Genomic DNA, 17,365 nt, shown 5'->3' on the forward strand with positions numbered 1-17,365 from the left:
TGGGCTAGCCCAGGGGCTGTCAGAGCGCTCACTTACTCCCAATTCCAGCATCTTGTGGACTTCCACCTTGATGCTTTCCTTAACATGGTCAGACTGTCTAAAGATTTTGTTCTTGACAGGCATACTGTCTCCTGTGTCCACATCATGGGTACACAGGTGTGTCTGACCAGGGGTTAAGGAGAAGAGTTCAGGAAACTGTTGTAGGACTCTCCTACAATCAGCTTGCTGTTGGCCAGAGAGGGTGTCTGAGTAGATCACTCCATCTACTGTCCCATCTTTTGGGTCTGATGACAGAAGATCAGGGAGAGGTTCACTCTCTGCCTCCTGATCCTCATCTGTTACCATCAACAGATTGACATCAGCCCTGTCGTGGAAGAGCTTAAGGCGGTTTACATGGATCACCCTCTTGGGGCTCCTGCTTGTGCCCAGGTCCACCAAGTAGGTGACCTGACTCTTCCTCTCTAGTACTGGGTAAGGGCCACTCCATTTGTCCTGGAGTGCCCTGGGAGCCACAGGCTCCAGAACCCAGACTTTCTGCCCTGGTTGGAACTCAACCAGTGCAGCCTTTTGGTCATACCAAAACTTCTGGAGTTGTTGGCTGGCCTCAAGGTTTTTGGTTGCCTTTTCCATGTACTCTGCCATTCTAGAGCGAAGGCCAAGTACATAGTCCACTATGTCCTGTTTAGGCTCATGGAGAGGTCTCTCCCAGCCTTCTTTAACAAGGGCAAGTGGTCCCCTTACAGGATGACCAAACAGAAGTTCAAAGGGTGAGAATCCTACTCCCTTCTGTGGTACCTCTCTGTAAGCGAAAAGCAGACATGGCAAGAGGACATCCCATCTCCTTTTGAGCTTTTCTGGGAGCCCCATGATCATGCCTTTTAATGTCTTGTTGAATCTCTCAACCAAGCCATTAGTTTGTGGATGGTATGGTGTAGTGAATTTATAAGTCACTCCACACTCATTCCACATGTGCTTTAGGTATGCTGACATGAAGTTGGTACCTCTGTCAGACACCACCTCCTTAGGGAAACCCACTCTGGTAAAGATACCAATGAGGGCCTTGGCTACTGCAGGGGCAGTAGTCGACCTAAGGGGAATAGCTTCAGGATACCTGGTAGCATGATCCACTACTACCAGGATATACATATTTCCTGAGGCTGTGGGAGGTTCCAGTGGACCAACTATGTCCACACCCACTCTTTCAAAGGGAACCCCCACCACTGGAAGTGGAATGAGGGGGGCCTTTGGATGCCCACCTGTCTTACCACTGGCTTGACAGGTGGGGCAGGAGAGGCAAAACTCCTTAACCATGTTGGACATATTGGGCCAGTAGAAGTGGTTGACTAACCTCTCCCACGTCTTGGTTTGTCCCAAATGTCCAGCAAGGGGAATGTCATGGGCCAATGTTAGGATGAACTTCCTGAACAGCTGAGGCACTACCACTCTCCTAGTGGCACCAGGTTTGGGGTCTCTGGCCTCAGTGTACAGGAGTCCATCCTCCCAATAGACCCTATGCGTTCCATTTTTCTTGCCTTTGGACTCTTCAGCAGCTTGCTGCCTAAGGCCTTCAAGAGAGGGACAGGTTTCTTGTCCCTTACACAGCTCCTCCCTTGAGGGTCCCCCTGGGCCTAAGAGCTCAACCTGATAAGGTTCAAGCTCCAAAGGCCCAGTTCCCTCAGAGGGCAGAACTTCTTCCTGAGAAGAGAGGTTCCCTTTCTTTTGCTGTGTTGTAGTTGGTTTCCCAACTGACTTTCCTGTTCTCTTGGTAGGCTGGGCCATTCTTCCAGACTCCAGCTCTACTTGTTCACCCTGTGCCTTGCACTGTGCTCTTGTTTTCACACACACCAGTTCAGGGATACCCAGCATTGCTGCATGGGTTTTTAGTTCTACCTCAGCCCATGCTGAGGACTCCAGGTCATTTCCAAGCAGACAGTCCACTGGGATATTTGAGGAGACCACCACCTGTTTCAGGCCATTGACCCCTCCCCATTCTAAAGTAACCATTGCCATGGGATGTACTTTTCTCTGATTGTCAGCGTTGGTGACTGTGTAAGTTTTTCCAGTCAGGTATTGGCCAGGGGAAACCAGTTTCTCTGTCACCATGGTGACACTGGCACCTGTATCCCTCAGGCCCTCTATTCTAGTCCCATTAATTAAGAGTTGCTGTCTGTATTTTTGCATGTTAGGCGGCCAGACAGCTAGTGTGGCTAAATCCACCCCACCCTCAGAAACTAGAGTAGCTTCAGTGTGGACCCTGATTTGCTCTGGGCACACTGTTGATCCCACTTGGAGACTAGCCATACCAGTGTTACCTGGATGGGAGTTTGGAGTGGAACCTTTCTTGGGACAGGCCTTGTCTCCAGTTTGGTGTCCATGCTGTTTACAGCTATGACACCAGGCCTTTTTGGGATCAAAGTTTTTACCCTTGTACCCATTGTTTTGTGAAGAGGCTCTGGGCCCACCCTCCTGTGCAGGTTTTTGGGGGCCTGTAGAAGACTCTTTACTATTTTTAGTTTTGGTTGTCTCATCACCCTTCCCCTGGGGAGTCTTTGTGACCCCTTTCTTTTGGTCACCCCCTGTTGAAGTCTTGGACACCCTTGTCTTGACCCAATGGTCCGCCTTCTTTCCCAATTCTTGGGGAGAAATTGGTCCTAGGTCTACCAGATGCTGATGCAGTTTATCATTGAAACAATTACTTAACAGGTGTTCTTTCACAAATAAATTGTACAGCCCATCATAATTACTTACACCACTGCCTTGAATCCAACCATCTAGTGTTTTCACTGAGTAGTCTACAAAGTCAACCCAGGTCTGGCTCGAGGATTTTTGAGCCCCCCTGAATCTAATCCTATACTCCTCAGTGGAGAATCCAAAGCCCTCAATCAGGGTACCCTTCATGAGGTCATAAGATTCTGCATCTTGTCCAGAGAGTGTGAGGAGTCTATCCCTACACTTTCCTGTGAACATTTCCCAAAGGAGAGCACCCCAGTGAGATCTGTTCACTTTTCTGGTTACACAAGCCCTCTCAAAAGCTGTGAACCATTTGGTGATGTCATCACCATCTTCATATTTAGTTACAATCCCTTTAGGGATTTTCAACATGTCAGGAGAATCTCTGACCCTATTTATGTTGCTGCCACCATTGATGGGTCCTAGGCCCATCTCTTGTCTTTCCCTCTCTATGGCTAGGATCTGTCTTTCCAAAGCCAATCTTTTGGCCATCCTGGCTAACTGGATGTCCTCTTCACTGGGGCTATCCTCAGTGATTTCAGAGGTGTTGGTCTCTCCTGTGAGGGAACCAGCATCTCTGACTATTATTTTTGGAGTCAGGGTTTGAGGGACCCTGTTCTCCCTAGATAGGATTGGTAGGGGGGAATTGTCCTCCAAGTCACTATCCTCTTCCTCTGAGTTGCCACCCTCAGAGGGGTTGGCCTTTTCAAACTCTGCCAAAAGCTCCTGGAGCTGTATTTTGGTAGGTTTGGGGCCCACTGTTATTTTTTTTATTTTACAGAGTGACCTTAGCTCCCTCATCTTAAGATGGAGGTAAGGTGTGGTGTCGAGTTCCACCACAGTCACATCTGTGCTAGACATTTTGCTTCTAAAAGTTGGAATACTTTTTAAGAATCTACAACTGGTTCTAGAATCTAATTCAAACTTTTACAAACTTTTAAACTCTAAAAGAAATGCTAAACAGGATCTAACACAAGGCCCTAGCAGGTCTTTTAAGAATTTAGAAAACTTTTCAAATTGCAAAAATCAATTTCTAATGACAATTTTGGAATTTGTCGTGTGATCAGGTATTGGCTGAGTAGTCCAGCAAATGCAAAGTCTTGTACCCCACCGCTGATCCACCAATGTAGGAGGTTGGCTCTGTATGTGCTATTTCAAAGTAAGGAATAGCATGCACAGAGTCCAAGGGTTCCCCTTAGAGGTAAAATAGTGGTAAAAATAGATAATACTAATGCTCTATTTTGTGGTAGTGTGGTCGAGCAGTAGGCTTATCCAAGGAGTAGTGTTAAGCATTTGTTGTACATACATATAGACAATAAATGAGGTACACACACTCGGAGACAAATCCAGCCAATAGGTTTTTATATAGAAAAATATATTTTCTTAGTTTATTTTAAGAACCACAGGTTCAAATTCTACATGTAATATCTCATTCGAAAGGTATTGCAGGTAAGTACTTTAGGAACTTCAAATCATAAAAATTGCATGTATACTTTACAAGTTATTGACAAATAGCTGTTTTAAAAGTGGACACTTAGTGCAATTTTCACAGTTCCTGGGGGAGGTAAGTTTTTGTTAGTTTTACCAGGTAAGTAAGACACTTACAGGGTTCAGTTCTTGGTCCAAGGTAGCCCACCGTTGGGGGTTCAGAGCAACCCCAAAGTCACCACACCAGCAGCTCAGGGCCGGTCAGGTGCAGAGTTCAAAGTGGTGCCCAAAACACATAGGCTAGAATGGAGAGAAGGGGGTGCCCTGGTTCCGGTCTGCTTGCAGGTAAGTACCCGCGTCTTCGGAGGGCAGACCAGGGGGGTTTTGTAGGGCACCGGGGGGGACACAAGTCCACACAGAAATTTCACCCTCAGCAGCGCGGGGGCGGCCGGGTGCAGTGTAGGAACAGGCGTCGGGTTCGCAATGTTAGTCTATGAGAGATCTCGGGATCTCTTCAGCGCTGCAGGCAGGAAAGGGGGGGGTTCCTCGGGGAAACCTCCACTTGGGCAAGGGAGAGGGACTCCTGGGGGTCACTTCTCCAGTGAAAGTCCGGTCCTTCAGGTCCTGGGGGCTGCGGGTGCAGGGTCTCTCCCAGGCGTCGGGACTTTTGGATTCAAAGAGTCGCGGTCAGGGGAAGCCTCGGGATTCCCTCTGCAGGCGGCGCTGTGGGGGCTCAGGGGGGACAGGTTTTGGTACTCACAGTATCAGAGTAGTCCTGGGGTCCCTCCTGAGGTGTTGGATCTCCACCAGCCGAGTCGGGGTCGCCGGGTGCAGTGTTGCAAGTCTCACGCTTCTTGCGGGGAGCTTGCAGGGTTCTTTCAAAGCTGCTGGAAACAAAGTTGCAGCCTTTCTTGGAGCAGGTCCGCTGTCCTCGGGAGTTTCTTGTCTTTTCGAAGTAGGGGCAGTCCTCAGAGGATGTCGAGGTCGCTGGTCCCTTTGGAAGGCGTCGCTGGAGCAGGATCTTTGGAAGGCAGGAGACAGGCCGGTGAGTTTCTGGAGCCAAGGCAGTTGTCGTCTTCTGGTCTTCCGCTGCAGGGGTTTTCAGCTGGGCAGTCCTTCTTCTTGTAGTTGCAGGAATCTAATTTTCTAGGGTTCAGGGTAGCCCTTAAATACTAAATTTAAGGGCGTGTTTAGGTCTGGGGGGTTAGTAGCCAATGGCTACTAGCCCTGAGGGTGGGTACACCCTCTTTGTGCCTCCTCCCAAGGGGAGGGGGTCACAATCCTAACCCTATTGGGGGAATCCTCCATCTGCAAGATGGAGGATTTCTAAAAGTTAGAGTCACCTCAGCTCAGGACACCTTAGGGGCTGTCCTGACTGGCCAGTGACTCCTCCTTGTTATTCTCATTATCTTCTCCGGCCTTGCCGCCAAAAGTGGGGCCTGGCCGGAGGGGGCGGGCAACTCCACTAGCTGGAGTGTCCTGCTGGGTTGGCACAAAGGAGGTGAGCCTTTGAGGCTCACCGCCAGGTGTGACAATTCCTGCCTGGGAGAGGTGTTAGCATCTCCACCCAGTGCAGGCTTTGTTACTGGCCTCAGAGTGACAAAGGCACTCTCCCCATGGGGCCAGCAACATGTCTCGGTTTGTGGCAGGCTGCTAAAACTAGTCAGCCTACACAGATAGTCGGTTAAGTTTCAGGGGGCACCTCTAAGGTGCCCTCTGTGGTGTATTTTACAATAAAATGTACACTGGCATCAGTGTGCATTTATTGTGCTGAGAAGTTTGATACCAAACTTCCCAGTTTTCAGTGTAGCCATTATGGTGCTGTGGAGTTCGTGTTTGACAGACTCCCAGACCATATACTCTTATGGCTACCCTGCACTTACAATGTCTAAGGTTTTGTTTAGACACTGTAGGGGTACCATGCTCATGCACTGGTACCCTCACCTATGGTATAGTGCACCCTGCCTTAGGGCTGTAAGGCCTGCTAGAGGGGCGTCTTACCTATACTGCATAGGCAGTGAGAGGCTGGCATGGCACCCTGAGGGGGGTGCCATGTCGACTTACTCGTTTTGTCCTCACTAGCACACACAAGCTGGCAAGCAGTGTGTCTGTGCTGAGTGAGAGGTATCCAGGGTGGCATAAGACATGCTGCAGCCCTTAGAGACCTTCCTTGGCATCAGGGCCCTTGGTACTAGAAGTACCAGTTACAAGGGACTTATCTGGATGCCAGGGTCTGCCAATTGTGGATACAAAAGTACAGGTTAGGGAAAGAACACTGGTGCTGGGGCCTGGTTAGCAGGCCTCAGCACACTTTCAATTGTAAACATAGCATCAGCAAAGGCAAAAAGTCAGGGGGCAACCATGCCAAGGAGGCATTTCCTTACACCTTGGCACTCATCAATGGGCTCGAGATACTGGGCTTAGAAGAGGTTGCTTTCAACCTACTCATCAGCAGGCCACATTTTAGGTCCCTTTTTTTCCTCTCAACTCCTGTTCTGCCTCCCGCCTGTACTGGTGATCTAGACGGATCACCTTCTGGTCTCATTCAGTATTATGTTTCCCTCAGGCTCGAATATCCATACTTCTAATTTGCCTGATAGGTCAACTAGACCTTGGCGTAAGGTTAATGGAGAACAACTGACATCAGCCTTACTGAATACTACATTGAGTTCATCTGCATCATCATCTCAAGACGTCTGGAATGAAATCATTGGTTATCTAATCCCTTGGACAAAATTGTCTATCAAGATCATTAAAGTGCATAAAACTAAACCATCAGCACCATAGTACTCTGATGAGCTCAGAGCATACAAGTTGTGATGCTAAAGCCCCAAATGTCATTGGAGAAAAGATTACAGAGCTGAAGCTAAAGATACATATTGTAAAGCCACTAAGAAATATCACATTTGCATCCTTTCTGCTCTGGCAAAGTTCTTTGTGGGCAGACTTGAAAGTGCCACGAACCCTTCTAAAGAGGTTTTCTCCATTTTCAGGAGTTTTCTACACCGGATGTCTGTTTTAACACAGTAATTCACACTTAAGATCTGTGTGATAATCTAGCTGTTTTTTATAAACAAAATATACTGAAAATGTGATCCTCCTCCAGGCCATACAACACTAGCTGCATCCCTCCTGGCGGTGATCCAGGCCCCTACCCTTCTCATGCTTCTGTCTGTCAGAATTTCCTCTTCTGTATACAGAAATGCTGATGCTAGTGATAAAATAAGGCTTGCCAGCTGATCCATGCCCCCTCGTATCCTGGCCTTGGCTAAGGATCTTGTGTCACCTAAACTGGTGGAATTATGTGATAAATCGCTGGCAACTGCTATCCTTCCTTCCAATTTGAAAAATGCATTTTTAGCACCTCCGCATAAACGCCAATCCATAGATACGGCCATACCTACAAATTACAGGCCCATCTCTTTGCTCCCGTAAAGTCATGTTAATTTCCAGCTAACCACCTATTTAGAAACGAACGAGTTACTGGACAAGGTCCAATCAGGGTTCACACCATTTCACAGCACAGAGACAGACCTTCTTGCTGTAGCCGAGAACATCAGAGCAATCACGGATCAAGTTGGTTCTGCCGCCTTAATCCTATTGGACCCCTCAGCAGCTGCCCATCAATGCCGTAAGAAAAGTTAAGGAACATCGAAGTCTCAAATCTGCCTTTAAATTGGATCAAAACCTTTCTTTCTGACAGATCTGTGTTCTTCTTTCCGTATCTGTCTACAAGAAGTTAAGCTTGCCATGTGGGATGCCCAGGGGATCTTTTTTTTTTAAACCCACATATTTAACTCATATGTGTCTCCCCTAGAGACTCTTATTAGATCGTTTGGTTCATCCTGCATGACCTTTGAAGACGACACCTAGGTTATAGTTTCCATCTCTGATAATCCATAGGAAACTCAGAGCCAACTCTTGGATTGTGTGTTAGCCATCTTTGAAATAATTAATTCACGTTTTCTGAAACTTAATGCGGATAAATCCGAAGTCTTACTTTCGGGAACTAACAATTCTAAGTGGTGCTACAAATGGTGACCGGAAGCAATTAGGGCCAGATGTAGCAAAGGTTTTTACCCATTCTGTGTCTATGGGAAAAAGTGTTCGTACATATGTCCCTTAGTGCCTTAGAATCTCCCACTCACTGTGCCAGAAACGTGGGTATACTATCTGATTCTGACCTTTCATTTGCTATTCAAATTACAACGGTAGCTTACAATTGTTTTGTGATGCTATGGGCCATTTGTAAAGTCCACCCTTAACTATACTTTAGGCACTGATTTCCTCACATCTAGACTACACCAATGTCCTCTAACTAGGTTTGCCATCATAGTCGTTTGGATTAGATCCAAATTGTAGAGAATGCAGCAACTCGTGTCTTTGTTAATCTCTCCCACAGGACCTCAGTTAAATATCTGCTTCTTATACTTCATTGGCTACCAATCCAGCAGAAATGTGGTTTCAAGGTTCTCTGTCTGGCTTTTAAAGTCATTTCTGGCACCGGCCCCATTTACTTGTCCAGGAAGATCTGTGCTTACTCACTGTGCACACCCTTCGTTCAGCAGGAGCCAGGATTCTTCAGGTCCCCAAATTCAGATATAACCTCAGACATTACCACAAGGGAGGTGTAAGGAAATGCCTCCTTGGCATGGTTACCCCCTGACTTTTTGCCTTTGCTGATGCTATGTTTTGAATTGAAAGTGTGCTGAGGCCTGCTAACCAGGCCCCAGCACCAGTGTTCTTTCCCTAACCTGTACTTTTGATTCCACAATTGGCACACCCTGGCATCCAGATAAGTCCCTTGTAACTGGTACCTCTGGTACCAAGGGCCCTGATGCCAGGGAAGGTCTCTAAGGGCTGCAGCATGTATTATGCCACCCTAGAGACCCCTCACTCAGCACAGACACACTGCTTACCAGCTTGTGTGTGCTAGTGAGAACAAAATGAGTAAGTCGACATGGCACTCCCCTCAGGGTGCCATGCCAGCCTCTCACTGCCTATGCAGTATAGGTAAGACACCCCTCTAGCAGGCCTTACAGCCCTAAGGCAGGGTGCACTATACCATAGGTGAGGGTACCAGTGCATGAGCACTGTGCCCCTACAGTGTCTAAGCAAAACCTTAGACATTGTAAGTGCAGGGTAGCCATAAGAGTATATGGTCTGGGAGTCTGTTTTACACGAACTCCACAGCACCATAATGGCTACACTGAAAACTGGGAAGTTTGGTATCAAACTTCTCAGCACAATAAATGCACACTGATGCCAGTGTACATTTTATTGTAAAATACACCACAGAGGGCACCTTAGAGGTGCCCCCTGAAACTTAACCGACTATCTGTGTAGGCTGACTGGTTCCAGCAGCCTGCCACACTAGAGACATGTTGCTGGCCCCGTGGGGAGAGTGCCTTTGTCACTCTGAGGCCAGTAACAAAGCCTGCACTGGGTGGAGATGCTAACCCCTCCCCCAGGCAGGAGCTGTAACACCTGGCGGTGAGCCTCAAAGGCTCACCCCTTTGTCACAGCACCGCAGGACACTCCAGCTAGTGGAGTTGCCCGCCCCCTCCGGCCCCGGCCCCCACTTTTGGCGGCAAGGCCAGAGAAAATAATGAGAACAACAAGGAGGAGTCACTGGCCAGTCAGGACAGCCCCTAAGGTGTCCTGAGCTGAGGTGACTCTAACTTTTAGAAATCCTCCATCTTGCAGATGGAGGATTCCCCCAATAGGATTAGGGATGTGACCCCCTCCCCTTGGGAGGAGGCACAAAGAGGGTGTACCCACCTTCAGGGCTAGTAGCCATTGGCTACTAACCCCCCAGACCTAAACACGCCCTTAAATTTAGTATTTAAGGGCTCTCCCTGAACCTAGAATTTAGATTCCTGCAACTACAAGAAGAAGGACTGCCGAGCTGACAAACCCCTGCAGAGGAAGACCAGAAGACACCAACTGCCTTGGCCCCAGACTTACCGGCCTGTCTCCTGCCTTCCAAAGAACCTGCTCCAGCGACGCTTTCCAAGGGACCAGCGACCTCTGAATCCTATGAGGACTGCCCAGCTTCAAGAAAGACTAGAAACTCCCGAGGACAGCGGCACTGCTCCAAGAGAACTGCAACTTTGTTACAAGGAGCAGATTTAAAGACCCCTGCAACTCCCCGCAAGAAGCGTGAGACTTGCAACACTGCACCCGGCGACCCCGACTCGACTGGTGAAGAACAACCAACTCAGGGAGGACCCTCCGGCGACTCTACGACTGTGAGTAACCAAAGTTGTCCCCCCTGACCCCCCACAGCGACGCCTGCAGAGGGAATCCCCAGGCTCCCCCTGACCGCGACTGTCTGAACTCCATTTCCCGACGGCTGGAAAAGACCCTGCACCCGCAGCCCCCAGCCCCTAAAGAAACGGAACTTCTGTGCAGGAGTGACCCCCAGGAGGCCCTCTCCCTTGCCCAGGTGGTGGCTACCCCGAGGAGCCCCCCCCTTGCCTGCCTGCATCGCTGAAGAGACCCCTTGGTCTCCCATTGAAAACTAAAGGAAACCCAACGCTTGTTTGCACACTGCACCCGGCCGCCCCCGCGCTGCTGAGGGTGTACTTTCTGTGTGGACTTGTGTCCCCCCCGGTGCCCTACAAAACCCCCCTGGTCTGCCCTCCGAAGACGCGGGTACTTACCTGCTGGCAGACTGGAACCGGGGCACCCCCTTCTCTCCATTATAGCCTATGTGTTTTGGGCACCTCTTTGACCTTTGCACCTGACCGGCCCTGAGCTGCTGGTGTGATAACTTTGGGGTTGCTCTGAACCCCCAACGGTGGGCTACCTTGGACCAAAAACTGAAACCTGTAAGTGCCTTACTTACCTGTTGAAACTAACAATAACTTACCTCCCCCAGGAACTGTGAAAATTGCACTGTGTCCACTTTTAAAACAGCTTATTGTGTTTTATGTGAAAAGTATACATGCTAAAGTAATGATTCAAAGTTCCTAGAGTACTTACATGCAATACCTTTCAAAAGAGCTATTACATGTAAAATTTGAACCTGTGGTTCTTAAAATAAACTAAGAAAAGATATTTTTCTATAACAAAACCTATTGGCTGGATTTGTCTCTGAGTGTGTGTACCTCATTTATTGTCTATGTGTATGTACAACAAATGCTTAACACTACTCCTTGGATAAGCCTACTGCTCGACCACACTACCACAAAATAGAGCATTAGTATTATCTCTTTTTACCACTATTTTACCTCTAAGGGGAACCCTTGGACTCTGTGCATGCTATTCCTTACTTTGAAATAGCACATACAGAGCCAACTTCCTACAGGAGGGCACTCTTTCTTCCATCATAGGACTAGCTGTGGAACTCATTGCCTGCCTCCATGAGGCTGAAGCTTGCCTATATCTATTTTGGAAAGTCCTACAAACGTGGCTATTTTAACAATTGTAATATGCCCTTCAGATTAGACTAATCACAACACCAGGTCACCCCCTTCTGGGGTAACTAGGCACTCTATAAATATTATGTATTAATTCATTCATTCATAATAATTCACTTCCAGAGGCCTACTGGCTTAAATAAACTTTTTTTTTGTGCAAAAAAAGTTATGGCTCCTATCTTTGCAATAGTGTTCCATAAAAAACAGCCAAGACCTATGTCTTCTGGTATAACTTTTCCCACTGCAGAAATCAGACCTACAGCTGTTATTAATGGCTTGTCACCATAACCAATTAAGGCTTTCCAAAAATGCAACCATCTGGCATTCAGTCCTAAAATCACCGATGTATACATAAATGGAGTTGACAAAGCATAATACTGTCCCTCCTAAAACAGCCTAATAGGAATTCAAGTAGTGCATATCTTCTATTCCCACGGTTTGTTCAAGTGAATCACCAACACCAAACCCCTAAACTACTGGTGCAATCACTTGCTGATAGTCTCTAGGTTATTGAAGAATTAAGGAATACTGGATATCACACTGGAAAAATGTGACTATTTGGAAGTGCACTGCTACCCTGTCATGCTATTGGTATTGTTTACTGCGTTAGGCAACGCTGTTATACTGTTTTTCCATAAAAGCTGAATAAATACATTTCTAAAAAAATATATATATCTGTAACAAATTACATGCCTACAGGCTTTAGCACAATGCCATAACAATCCATCTTTAAAAGAAGATTGCCTGTAACAAGTAATTTTCACAGTAAGTCAGGCTTACTGGCTTTGTGATAACATTTCATAATAAACAGATGAACCGGGTGGAGTCTGGCATGACTTTTCCCAATGAACCGGTAAGGCCTATCCCCTTCACAATTGGTTTTACACTTTAACCAACACAGCTCTATTCAAATGCATATAAATTGGCAACCATCATGCATATGGTTATAAAGTTACAAGTATGTAGAGCAGTACAGTTTGCAGAACAATATACACCCCCTCTCAATGGGGCCTAACAACAATTATCCAAGCAAAATTCCTCAGGGTTTGTCAGAGTGGCTGGCCAACTCCAAAACACTTTCATACACCGTAGTCTGCAAGATTACATGCAACAAAATACCTATTTGTAGCCTGTAGTATTATGTGGTAACAATCAACTGTTAGAGATTTACTGCCTTTAAGAAAGGCTTTTCACAATAAATAAGCTGACCAACTACCTCATAAAATTTCACAATAAAAAGACCTGGCCTTTGACATGGGACATAACCCAGTGCACTAATCAGTACTATTGTTTGTCACTATAACCAAATTCAGGCCTACAGTCTTGAGTGTAAGTTTTTTCACAAGACAGCCATTAAGCATACAGTCATAAAATTAGAAAGGTACATAACATTACAGTTTGCTAAGCAAAATACCCTCTCTCCTTAGACAACACGGATTCTCAGAGACCAAATCTTCTATATCCTGGTTTGCCATAGGCTGTTAAAACATCAAACCCCATGCCTACTTCTGGAATCTGTGAGATTCATGTAAATACCTATCTGTAGGCTTTAATATAGCGTAATAACATTCCACCTTTAAATGACTATTGACTTTAACATATGCTTTTTGCAATAAATTTGTTGACCCAACTACCTTTACCGTAATATTTCATAACAAACAGATCAGGCCTGTTACTAGCCATGATCATTGGCTTGCCACCATAACCAACTTAGCTCAGTCTTCATGTATTGAATATAAGCATTTCCACAAACCACAAAGTCAAATACAAGCACTCTTTTTAGTGGGAGTACACAAATTCAGCCCAATCAAATTCTGTGCTCAGAGGAGCCAACATGTAGGTAGAGCCTAAGCTGCTTTCTCTGTACTTCTCTGAATGCTCTTTTGTTGATGAAGTCAAGCGACAGCTGTGCTGCTAAGCCAGACCTAAAAATCCATGCAGTTTAGTGTGGCCCTGGGATCCCATACTGCTCTCAAGCCCACAAATACACTCTGAAGTCTAAAGTTAACGATAGAATGGGAGGGTGCTGGGACTGGAAAACAGCAATACATTCCTCATGACTGCCCTCATCCTATCTATGCTTCAGAAAAAAAAACACAGTAAATTTTATACGTGTTCAGGACAGTTTAACAGAATAACTTTTCTATGTATGCCCCCAAAGCGTCTAGGAAGCCATACTTCGGCTGGCTTTGGAAGCTGGATAAACAAACAAAATAATCCCAGCTCAGTGGAGACAAAGCACTTTTTTTGTGGAAGCACACAACTTGAGCCCACTCAAAACATGTACTCTTGTCCACCAACATGTGTGCAGAGCCAAAGCCCCTATCTGTACTACTCCTCAAAATTCTTCTTAAGTTGATAACATTAGGTCTGGTGACAGCTGCGCTATTAAGTCTGACCTAAAAAGGGGGGATGTTTTGACAACTTCGGCCCTTCCTTTAACCATCAGCATCTTCATCAAAATTGTCCATCTAGAGCCCAGATTTAAGAGCCCCTAGCGCCTCCTTGCACCACATTAGCGTATTTTTTTTTTACCCTAATGTGGCCCAACAAGACCAAAATCGCCGCACCAGATTTACAAAGTGGCGCAATGCATGCTTTGTGCCACTTTGAAACCCCTTGCACCACATTATGCCCGCACCAGGCATAATGTATTAAAGTGGGCGCATTCCCTGCGGCGTTTTAAACGCCTGCTCAGAGCAGGCGTTAAAAGGGGGCACACCATTGTTTACAATGGCCCCCTATGTACTGTCCAGGGTTAGCGCCAACATTTTGGCTCTAACCCTGAACAGTACATCAATAGCATACATTTTGTTTAAATAGGGCGCACACTTGGCGGCGGTTGGGGGGTGCTAAGGGGCGCAAGAAAAGTGGTGCTGCACTGGGTGCAGCGCTACTTTTCTCATATCTGCCCCTAGGTTGCAGCGCTTTGCCATGGCCACTTTTCTTCATGTCCAAGGAATTTGTCAAATGCAGTAAAGCTGTTTTGAATATTCAACAACAAATTATAGGTATAAGCTCCCACTGTTCCTTCGCTCTGAGACTAATCTTTTTAGATTCTGGAAACAGCTCAAATCACGGCTTTTTTTGCATTAATTAAATATGTTATCTTGTATCAGTCATTTGCTAGCACCATCCGCTCTTTTGACAATTGCGTGCTCTACAAAATCCCCAATTAAGTAAATAAATAAATAGGGAGCTGTGCAAAGAATAAGTGTATACCTTCTATTTAGGGGTAAAATACAACAGATCAGAGCTCTGTAAACTGTGTGACACTTGCCGGAGGGAGTAGGCTAACATCCTTTGACTTCTACTTCCTTCCCTTTCTTGCACTCTCCTCTGCCCCCGTTGCCTCTCAAATTCCCTCCAATACTACCTGCTAAAATGGCAACTAGGCCTGATACCCACAATGCACTGTTGCTCCATTCAGTGAGATAATAGCGTCTTAGGCACTACCAGTCAATAGACTATGGGCTTCACTCAGTTCTCTTTCAGGGTCCCTTATTTCCCCTCTCCTGATCCCTCTTGCCCATCTGTTTTGTATGACAACATTCCTTTGAATCAGCAGTATTACTAATTGAAAATAAGTAATAGAATATATCTTACCAGGTGGGAGTTGAAGTTCAGGCAAAAATGGAGATTAAAGCTAGCTTAATGTTTCACAAATGCTGCTGAAATGCTTAAGTCCTTAATAGGCCGAAAGACCTTCATACATATGATTCAAAAACTCTAGCACATTTACAGATTACATTTTGTTTAAAATTTGCTGTGCTGATATCAAGGGTTGAAACTTTTCTCTGAGGAAATACTGCCCATTTCTATATGTTTTGTAGTTCTGACGTGCTTGGAGGTGTCCCTTAAATTATAATTGGTGCAAACTCATCTGTATTTTCAAAGCTAAGGGCCAGATGTATCAAAAGATTTTGCATTCGCAAACCGTGCAAATCGGTAAATTTCACTGTTTGCAAATGCAAAATAGCCTTTCACAGTGTATGAAAGACATCGCAGTCCAATTTTAGGGAATCCTTTTTTTTGCGATTCCTTAAAATTCCGACTCCAAATAGGGAATCACAATTTGCGATTCCCTAAATAGGAAAGCACAAATAGGGAATTCCTATTTGTGATATCCTTTGCACATGTAACAAGCATTTCCTAAATGCGAACTGGGCATTTAGGAAATGCTATTACCATCAACTCCAAGTTGTAGGTAACCATGTGCAATTGTAAAGTGCAATAAAATGGCATTTTTAAAGTGCCATGTAGCGCACACATGCCCCAAGGGCATGTGGGCGCTTTACATGTGCACAATTTTTGGGTGGGGTGCATCAAAGTGGGCCTTAGGCTCTCAGCACCCTTGCTTTTGCATTTCCTAATTTGTGATTTCCTAATAGGAAATCACAAATGTGAAAATGCAAAACCATAGAAACGAATAGAGTCACAACCCCTAACAGCGACTCCCTAATAGCGATTGCGATTCTGTAGGAATCGCTATTAGGGAACCGCTATTTTGTTACATAGTATTTTGCATCACCCTAAATAGCGATTTCCTAAAATCTGCTATTTACGGAATGCAAAATGAGATTCTGATACATCTGGCCCTAGGTTTCTGGTTCTAATTGCCTCAACTGTTGTTTAGTAAATAGCTTAAACACCTATACAATATGCTTGATGTGTTTTCATTTTTTAAAGTTATAGTCAGTGTCAGTGGAATTATGCAATTTTGTGTCTGCCCTGTTTTCCCCACAATGATGAATTTGCTGCACTTGCCACATAATCTATCATTTGATGGGTAACCTGCAGATTTTAACAGTAAAATGTTGTTTCTAGCGCAAACGGATCAAAAGCTTCCAAATACTCAGCAACACGTTGCTGCACAGTGGAAGGCCCTTTGCAAAGATTGACTGGTCTTCTTTCTGTTGCTTACTGCTGTATGTGGGTGTCAGAATGGTTCTAAGGAGGTCAACCCTTTTCCCAGATAGTGTTAACACAAGTAACAAGCATTCACAAAGTCAATAGTTCTCGCCTCTGAGAGCTATTGGCTTTGGCATTGTTTTGTAGCCTTGCTGTACAGCAGTGCAGATGCTTTGCACTGTCGCTAAAACTAATCTAAAATAGTGCTATGATGCAGCCAGGGCTAATGTGATGATTTTTTTTCTTAAGTGCACAAGTGCGAGATGCATCATAGTGCTTTTTTTATTATTATTGTGACTTTTAGCCATGCTACTATACAGCATAGTTACAAATCATTGCCAGAGTCAGCAATGCCCATGCTGTATGTACAGCATAAACAAAAGGCAATGGTGGAGACAAAAGGCAAAGGTGAGACCTGTTGGCTTTGCCAATGTGTGTTAGCTCTTCGTACAACATCCCTGTGCTTATGAGCAAATCAGTTAATCGCTCAATGTGTGAAAGAGAAACAAATATGACTTTTGGCAAACAATCCTATCACATAAAGAAAGCAATTGGCACATGTCCATTCTTTAGTGAAAATACATTTTGAGGCAGATAACATCTGTTGTCACAATAAAAGCTCATAACATTGGTGGCCACAATAAACATCCACTTTAGAGGAGAAAAGGGCTTCTTTGAAGTGCGTGTGGCCCAGCAGCTACAAATGACAGGAGTTTCAAGGAGGATGACAGGAAAGCAGAAAGAACGAAAGTAAAGCCTCAATTGTAGTGCAATCAGCCGAAGGGCATTAATCAAGCTGAAGCAATCAGTAATTGGTACATGCTCCAGCCGAAACGAGAGGCAGTGAAGCCAGCATGCACTGGCCAATTACA

This window comes from Pleurodeles waltl, chromosome 10 (genome assembly GCF_031143425.1).
Source record: "Pleurodeles waltl isolate 20211129_DDA chromosome 10, aPleWal1.hap1.20221129, whole genome shotgun sequence".
NCBI classification, from domain to species: Eukaryota; Metazoa; Chordata; class Amphibia; order Caudata; family Salamandridae; genus Pleurodeles; species Pleurodeles waltl.